At 32.2% G+C, this 9,407-nt stretch overlaps 1 long non-coding RNA gene across 1 annotated transcript; it reads right to left on the minus strand.

Moving 5' to 3' along the window:
- Positions 1-1,623: 1,623 nt before the first annotated feature.
- Positions 1,624-7,298, minus strand: LOC130466052 (uncharacterized). Its single transcript, XR_008926071.1, has 6 exons — positions 7,282-7,298; positions 6,893-7,043; positions 4,668-4,937; positions 4,274-4,454; positions 3,729-3,840; positions 1,624-2,028 (listed from the first exon to the last, which is right to left on the minus strand). It is a non-coding gene; the product is annotated as an uncharacterized lncRNA (long non-coding RNA).
- Positions 7,299-9,407: the final 2,109 nt, after the last annotated feature.

Here is a 9,407-nt window from a genome sequence, read left to right on the forward strand (position 1 = left end):
TCACTAAGGTTTGTTTCTTGTTCTCCAATGGATTCCATCACTGGCTCACTGTTGCATTGCTCCAATACGTTACCTTTTGAAGTTCCCATATCAATAAAATAGTAGACGTAGATAATATTTCATTAACGGTTAATTAATCATGCTTTGACTTTTTTCATTTAATTGATTGATTCCCTTATGAAAATATCATATTTGCAAATTAACATTATTGTTAGTTTATTAATTTATTTTAATGTATTGTAAATGATTAATTCAATTGTGAGTGAGTGAGGATAGTATAGATTATTCTATAGGGGACACCTAAAGTGGAATTACTATACTAACCTCAGCTCTTCCCATAATAGAGACTAGTATTCTATACACGCAATGCGTGCATATATTTATAAAAATCTGATTTGATATATACACAAGTATGTTCTAACGTTTTATAATTTTTTTTAACAATTTTTGTAAGTGTATTATCGATATCTTATGTGGACACCTAAGTGTTAAGTTATTAAACTAAAGTTTGATTATAACAAACTAAAATAATACTTCAATGACTTTCTTCTCTAATTTGTTAAGTAAAACATAGTATATACACGCTACATATTATTAAAAGTACGTACATTTTCTAAAACATGTAAGAAAATTTATTTACAACTAAAGAAAAAATATACATATTTATATCTAATAAAATCTATTTAGGAATTAATGTAATAACAAATTAACTAAAATAAATGTAAAAGATTGTGTTTTTTACTTGTTCATTTTTTTTTTGCGTTTTTTGCCACAAAGTGTTTGTATAACCACATAAAATTAGGGTATGATTAAGAATTTAAGAATAAGACTAAGTTTAATTTTGTAATAAAAAAATATAAGATTGAAGGGATAAATTCCAATTTTTTTAACTGCCTTAATAATTATTTTCATATTTTCTATGGGAATTAAATTAAATTGTTGTCGACTTTTGGTTGTCACGTGCATTGAAATTTCAATTTTTACAATATGACATTAATTATTAGTTTTTAGAATTATTATAATTAAATTAAAACTTATTAAGGGGATTATAGTCTATTCCATAGGGGACACCAAAAGGCCATTTGCTAAAATGACGTCATGAATTCCCTTATAAAATAGAGATATACTCCTTATCTATTACTATACTAGTTGTTGGACCGCGCGCTAACGCGCGCGGTCCCCCAAGATATTAAAATCAATTATCAGAACGAAATTAGCAAATAAGCAAAGCGATTAGGGAAAAGAACCCATGTTAAAGGACCTTAGGGGGAAAAAAAAAAATTAGACAAAATTTTCATGATTCATTAATATGTATGTGAATATATTATGTTTGAATCCATCTATTTAAATAACAATTTCTCTGCAGTATTTCATCCATATATTTTGTTGAATTCTCTTCTATTTTTACCTCGTCTAACCATTTACGTAAATAACAATTACACGTCCAATGTTGATCAATTCTGTTTTAAATTTCTGAAGTTAGGGCCAACTTGTTTGATGGAATCATATATTTATGAAACCGATATAATTGGTCGAATAATAGACAAGAACAAATAAATCATGAAAAGCTATAATTTCTTCTCTTTTAGTCTAACATTCCTTGTTCTTCCTTGACACGATCTGTAGTAAATTATGCTACGTGTCTGCAATAAAATAAAACTCAATAAACAAATTGAATGAGTACATCAATTACATGATTATATTTTTCCATAATTGTTCTAAATACCACTTTTTCGCACGTCATTTTGAAGGTTCTTCTCAGTTAAGAGCTTGGACCCTAGGAGTTTGAAGACTTATGTCCAGACCCTCCCGGTAGATTTGATGCTTATTAAATATGTAGTAATCTTTTAACCTCTGTTTTTGGGGGCAGGAATGAAATCACATACATATCGCATAGAGTAGAGGGAGTGAACCCAAAAACTCCGCTTTTCGTAGCACACCAATCTTCCATCATTCACCCTATCTTTCTAGCTTGTAGCTTTAGTTCTAACCCATGGGAAGAGCCGTATCAGTTGCAGCCATGTAAACCTGTCATTTTCATCCAAATTACAACAACATGAATGTTTTTTGTATAGGGATCTCAAAAGAAATAACCTCCTAACTATATCTTTCAGCTTAAAAAAAATGAAATAAAATAAAATAGTAGGGCATGATAATTGACATTTCTTGGCAAAAATTAGGATAAGGCATAGATAGTTTATGATGCGTATTATTGACAATTTTCAGACCCAATATACAATTTAAAGAGTTCAAGATGAGCTTTGACATATAATCAGTAATAAATACGGAGTACATTATACCTCATAGTATTATAATATTGCCCTCCTATCAGTTCACCATACAGAAATTAAGCATAAATTTCTTTGTAGTTACTTAACCCTTTATCAAAATGTTAAGCCACAAACAATACATGTACACAAAACTTGTCAAATCAAATCATTAATGTTTGCCTCTATATTGGTATAGTCTATAAAATTAAATAAGCTTATCAAATACTGACAACCTCTCCTCCTTACCAATTTTCCCACCAACATAACATTTTCAAAGTTTTTAACTCTCTACCCTCCCTATCTTCCCATCTCCTAACATTATTTTTCAATCCACCTACTTTTTATTCTTGCCGGCATATTTCCCATAAGTTGATGTAATTTGGTTTTCTTTAATAATCTCTCTCTCCCTCCCCTGATCTCTCTTCCTTTTCCTTCTCCTTCCTCCCTCTTCCCAACATGTGAGTTAGAACCTTTTGTCTTGCTCATTTATTGAAGCTTTCATAAAGCAACATTTCTTGCCAAGTTAATTAGAACCATTTTAACTCCTAGTCAACTTTACAAAACCCACTTAAAACCAAAGAATAATCAAGCTTACAGGAAAATATAACTTTAGAATGGTTAGAATGGTACTTGCTACCCTCCCCTACCCAACTCTTTCCCTACCTCCTCACATCTTTACAATTTCGCAAACGGTTGTCACCTTTTCTTCTAGGCTTCCCCTTCCTTGGAACAGTACCTAAGCTAGTGATTTTCCTCTGTGATTCTTAATTCCTCTTTTGCTTTCTTCTTTTAACATATTCCAATACAAATGATACAATGAATTTGTAAGCACCTAACTATGTAAACCATTTGTAGGTTTTTAGCCTAATAAAGTACACATAAGGAAATCATTCACGAACATGCCTATCTGAGTTAAGACCTTACAGAAAGCAAAAGTTCACTACAGGGAATTTAAGTCGAAGTTTTTAGCCTAATAAAGTAACATAATTAAAGGGTTTGGATCTAGGCTAAGAAAAAGGCATTACTGTTAGGACTTCGTTTGTAATTGTCACACTTACTCCGTGATTTAAATCCCTCTTAAAAGTATCTGCACTAAAGAGAGGCACGAGGCCTATGAATTGCCATGGACCTCCAAGAATTTCTTTCCTCCACTCTAGAGCTTCCAGAAATTACGTGTATAGATTATTATAGTAGTCAACCATTTTTAATGTAATATAGGTCTCCTATTTACAACATGTTACTTTCTCTATGGATAGAAAATAACCTGATATGCAACAGCAAGTAACGCAAGCCTTGTTCAGTAAACTTGTCAATAAAATAATAACTCTTCGTTCTATGTCTGACTTATTGTGACTTGTGAGACAAAATCAATATCTGTGAAGTAATAAAAGACACTCTTTATGATGTTTCACACAAAAAATGCATTAAAGACATGTAAGTAAGACTTCGATAATATACCTGTTCTGGAGCACCTTTGCTGACCTTATGCATTTTACCATCCTTATCATGATGTTCTTTTGTCGGTGGGGTTGAAAGGTAGAAAGTGAATCTCTTGAGAATCAACCCTAGCCTGTACAAATAAATGATATCAGCAAATCAAGAAGAAGCAAGGCAAATTAAAATTACATATTATTAGATCAGTTCATTAACCTCCTTAAAATTACACAAGTAAGACCAACATTACCACCTAAATCAATGACAACTTTCCTGCTCTTTTAACACACTTGAAATGTTAACATATAAAACATTTTTCGTCACCCTATCATTTGTATATTGAACACATCCAGCTAACACCTTAATATTTTCTCCAATTAATATGGCAATCAAAACATTTGTTAATCGTCTCTCAAGTACAAGCAAAAGATCAAAGCCGAGATCTCATTAAAATACGATGATACCAGAAAATTCAGTCACTTTTATTCAATATTACTCTCTACTCAATCTCAAATTCAAGAGCAACTAAATCAACAACTTAATATAACAAAACTGCAAAGAATACTAACCAGCCTTCTCTAAGATTCTTCTTCTTCGAATTTGCGTTGTTCTTCCTCTTCTTCTCCATCTCCAACGCTTGCAGAAACTACCTTTCTCGCTCCTTAACCTTTAGCCGCTCCCTCTCCATTCTCGCAGCCTCCTCTTGCTCTAACTGAAGTAATCTCATCTTCTCTTCAGGATCGTTCAATCCTAGTAGTTTTTTGCAGCCATTATTTGTTAGTTTTGATTACTAATCAATCATACAAGTAGGGAATCAAGATGTCAGGCAATTTAAAGAAAGGGGGCATTTATTTCCCTATATAGGAAAATGAGATCATAACAAAAGCAATTCCAATAAAATGTACATGTAACATAGTTTTATTTATTTAAAGAAAGAAGGGGTAAACGGAAAGCTAAAAGTACCTCCCGAGGTGGCGGTTGTGAGAATCTGAAATTCACTTTTGATTGGATAGCAAGCTTAATATCATCACAGTCAATTGTGCCTTTGCCTGCATGTTCTGAGTAACCTTGTGCATCCGTCAAGACATCGACGACATATCTGTACCATAGCTCCAGAAACTGGTGCACAACGCGGGGCTCATGCTCCTCAACACCCATAGATTTTAATAATGACTTCACAATCTTTGCATCCCTGGGCATGTCTTCCTCTCCTTCAGCCATAATTTTTCAAACCTGCAATAACCACCATGATTCAACCAAGAAAACCGAGTTGAACGAAAATGGGAAAAACATGCAAGATTGAAGCATCAGGATAAAAACTCAACACTGTGATACACTTCCACCAAAATAAACAGATATGAACTTAGAAATGGAGGAAAGCAGCAGAGCTGCAGTTAAAGTACATGAGGATATTCTGGGCGGATTAAGGATTAACTATAGTAGGCTTCAGGTTTGTAACTACACTATACAACATTTCTCTGAATAACCATCATGATTAACTAAAGTTGTTTTCTCTAATAATTACAAAGCTGATGCTAGTCCCAGCTATTCACCAGACTGCACCCTCTACATAAGAGTGTCCAACCAAGTAAACAGTAGCAAGACTCCATCTTCCCCCCATATCAGATATAACTGATATATGAATCCATAGCTTTTCCTTTGGTTTGCTTTTGAGCACTCGGAAGCTTTGGTTAAGGCTCAACTGAAAGTCAGTGACAGAAAAACTATAGAACTTGTGTACACATGTTTAATGGACTCATTACAGAATCTGTCATGCCCTGTACAATATGACTCATTGCAGAGTCTGTCATGCCCTGTACAATATGACTTATATAGTGAAGTTTAAAAGAGAAAAAAATGATGGGCTGATCACCTTTTTATGAGATAATCTAAAGAACATCCAATGACATGATATCTAATCTCATTTGTACATTTTTTCATTCCAGTTTAACGGCTTCACTGATTTGGATTCATACGACTCAATAGCCTTAAAACTCAAAGGAGATGGTCGGTGCTACATATCCACGGTGAGGTTTCTTGTGCTCACAGCTCACACTACAAATACAAGTCGATTGAATTTCCTAAATTTCGTTGCCAGGTCTATACAGAAATTTGGGTAAATTCACCTGGACAGCAGGAAGACAATTCTTGGCAGGCTTTTGTTTATGTACTTGTAGGCAATTAGTATATTGCTAAGGCAAGTTTCGAAAACTCTGAAACTTAAACATGCATTTGAAAATTTTGATTCAAATTAGTAGTAAGAAAGGTACTTCCATCAACTCTGGTGATTCTGTAGACTTTTTTTTATTGGCAGTTGGCAACTTGGCATGCTTAATTGCTTAAAGATGTCTTCAATTATACTGGTAGATTCAATTTACGTAGCTTATGGCAGAATCTATACTGAGTTGAGGTGATGGTGGTGGTAGTATGTGTTTGAAAAATAGGCATTTAGGCTTTTAGGGTAGCTAAGCTTAACAGAGAGAGCTTCAAAAACAATTTGATCCATATAAATTTTGCTTCTAAATGATATAGAATAAGGCTAAATAGCTAACATGTACTATGTTAAACTGCTAACCCTAACTAAAAATCAATCTAATTAAAATGTACAAATTAAAGATTATTCAACATTTCAACCTAAATTGCAGATTTTGGGATAAAAAATTACTAAATTAGCAAGAATCCCATTTCAAAGGCATTGGCCCAAGTCCAAAAAAATAGAAATTTAGTGAAATGTTCCCAATTGTAACCCGATGGAATCAGCTATTTAAACCCATGAAATGGCCAAATTTTAACCCACTATAAAAACAAGAGCACAAAAGTTCACATTTTTTGCTTTTTCATTTATTTGAAGGTTGCCTTTGCCTACATTCAAAGTTGGGAATGAGATAACCCGCAATTCGGGAAGCTCATTCCAATGCTCCTATTTCGGTAAGCTCGTAGTTCCAGAAATTAATGATGACAAACTTAACCCACTTCAACAAACAACTAAAGGTTTCACGGCAGTTCTTCGATCAGAAATGACATTTCATTAACAAATCAAATAGACTTTCCCAAACAAATCAAATCAAATTGCAACAGCAAACTATATCGCAAGTCTACCAAAATACTTAATTAATCTCAACTGAAAGTCTGAAAGCAAAAAATGAAAAAAAAAAAAACATAATTGGGATTGAACAATTTATGAATACCTGATACCCCTTCCAGCTGCAGTAAGTAGCATCACTGAATGGTAATTCGTCCAGTGTAAAACAGAACTCGTTCAGTCAACGTCGTCTTCCCCTAATCCTTCTTAAAGGCAAGACAAACTCTAAACACTGATACAAATGGCCATTTGAGTTCCTGTAGAGTTACCAAAGCTTCAACTCCAACTGAAATCAAAATCCCATTAAAAATAGATAGAAATCATCAGCAAAAATTTAATGAAACAACAAAAAAAAACGCAAGTCCAGTAAAATCATAAACGAAGAACGATAATCATATTAACAATTGGAAAAAAAATTGAACAAATCAACAAATCCGCGAAAAATTAAACCAAATACATCCAGATGATTATTATAAAAGAACAAGAACAAATTACCCAAAAAATCAAAGCTTCAACTCCAACTGAAATTGAGTTGCGTCTTGGTGTTCCAACAGGAAAAAAAATCCGCCGTCGAAGAAACGATTCAGCTCGAACGCAGCACCGCCACCACCTGGTTGAGTCTGTGACGAACGACACATGAATGGTGGTGGGAAGATCGGAATTTGGTGGCTCGTTGTGGAGTTTGATTTGAGGAGAGGGGGCGGAGGTGAGAGGAGAGAGGAGCTTAGGTTAGAAATTGAAAACGATCCAGGAGGTGGATCAGAAGAAAGAAAGGAAAGGAGAAAAGGGATAGCAAAATATTTTGGAAATATGCAAGGACCAAGAATCGAACCTTGGTTGATTGAGCAAGGCTGATAGAGCTTTTAAAGGGAAGGAAAATAAAAACTTTCCTTATGAATAGTGAATTTCACCTAAATGTGACTCAATACACTATTGTTAAGCATAGTGTTTTGAGTTCATGCATTTTAAAGGTTTGGGATACTAAAAGAGACACCAGGAATGACACGTGTCATTTCCTGGTGAAAAATTTTCCCGCCAAAAACTCGATCCTAAAAAGACATATTTATTTAATTTTTTTTTTTAATTTTGTTCTCCTTTTGTATAAATGTTTATATATGGAAAAAAAATATAGGATTATGGAATATGGCATTATTAAAATTTTGGTAAAATTTTAGTCAAACTGTCATGTCAATAATAGAAAATATTCTTACTCGATATTTTGGTCAAATTAGCATATTAAATATATCAAATATTTTAGTCAGACCATCATATTAAACATATAAAATATATAATACGTAGTATGTTAAAATACGATAAAATGAGTACATTCGAGATTATTAATTACGCAATAGATTTAAGGGATAAATAATTCAATTAAAATTTTTATAAAAAAGATGGTCAAATAATAATTTTTAAATATCCGTGCGTGCACAGGACCTAATCTAATATCTTATATGCACGTGATGCATGGGAAATTATTAAAACTAAAAATTGTATTTTTACTTAATATTGATGTATGGGCGTAAGCAAAAATCTTGTATAGTACATACTACGTGCGAAATTATTAAAAACTAAAAATTGTATTTTTACTTAATATTGATGTATGGGCATAAGCAAAGACCTTGTACATATTACGTGCAACTATACTCTTATGGTCTTTTCTACGTAATCATATCTTACCATTCTTATGGAAAATAAATGCCATAACAGTTTCCTACTTTTATAGAAAGTCAAAGATCTCAAAATATCTATTACTATATACTAAAAGAGACACTAGGAATGACACGTGTCAATTCCTGGTGAAATTTTTTTCCGCCAAAAACTCTTTCCTAAAAAGACATATTTACTTCTTTTTTTTTTTAATTTTTTATTTTCTCTCCTTTTGTATAATTGTTTATGTATGGAAAAAAATATAGGATTATGTAATATGCCATTATTAAAATTTTGGTAATATTTTAGTCAAACTGTCATATCAATAATAGAAAATATTCGTACTCAATATTTTGGCCGAATTAGCATATTAAATATATCAAATATTTTAGTCAGATCAATATATTAAACATATAAAATATGTAATACGTAGTAAGTTAAAATATGATAAAATGAATACATTTGAGATTATAATTACGAAATAGATTAAAGGGATAAATAATTCAATTAAATTTTTTATAAAAAAGATAGTCAAATAATAATTTTCAAATATCCGTGCGTGCACGGGACCTAATCTAGTTATACCATTAAATTTTACATGTATGGAGATTAGCCCATAATGCTGACACCAAAAAAATTTCCTTATTTGTTATTGGCTTTCATTTTTTAAAATTAATAAATAATCAGATTTTTAAATCAATAAATAATTAGCTTTTTAATTAAATTTAATTGTGAAATTTTAGAGGGTAATTTAGTCTTATCCTAGAAGGACACCAACAATGATGTTACCGAAATACCCTTCCCCTTTTCACTTATATAATAAAAATAACCTGGGGTGGTGAACTCTTTACTCGATCTTCTCACCTCCCTCCGTCTCAAATGGTCTAAAATGTTCCTCAATTACCCCAACTTTCAGTTGATCTTAATAATAATAAAAATCTTATGCATGCATGCATTGATTTAAAAAACTT

This window comes from Spinacia oleracea, chromosome 1, assembly GCF_020520425.1.
Source record: "Spinacia oleracea cultivar Varoflay chromosome 1, BTI_SOV_V1, whole genome shotgun sequence".
NCBI lineage: Eukaryota > Viridiplantae > Streptophyta > Magnoliopsida > Caryophyllales > Amaranthaceae > Spinacia > Spinacia oleracea.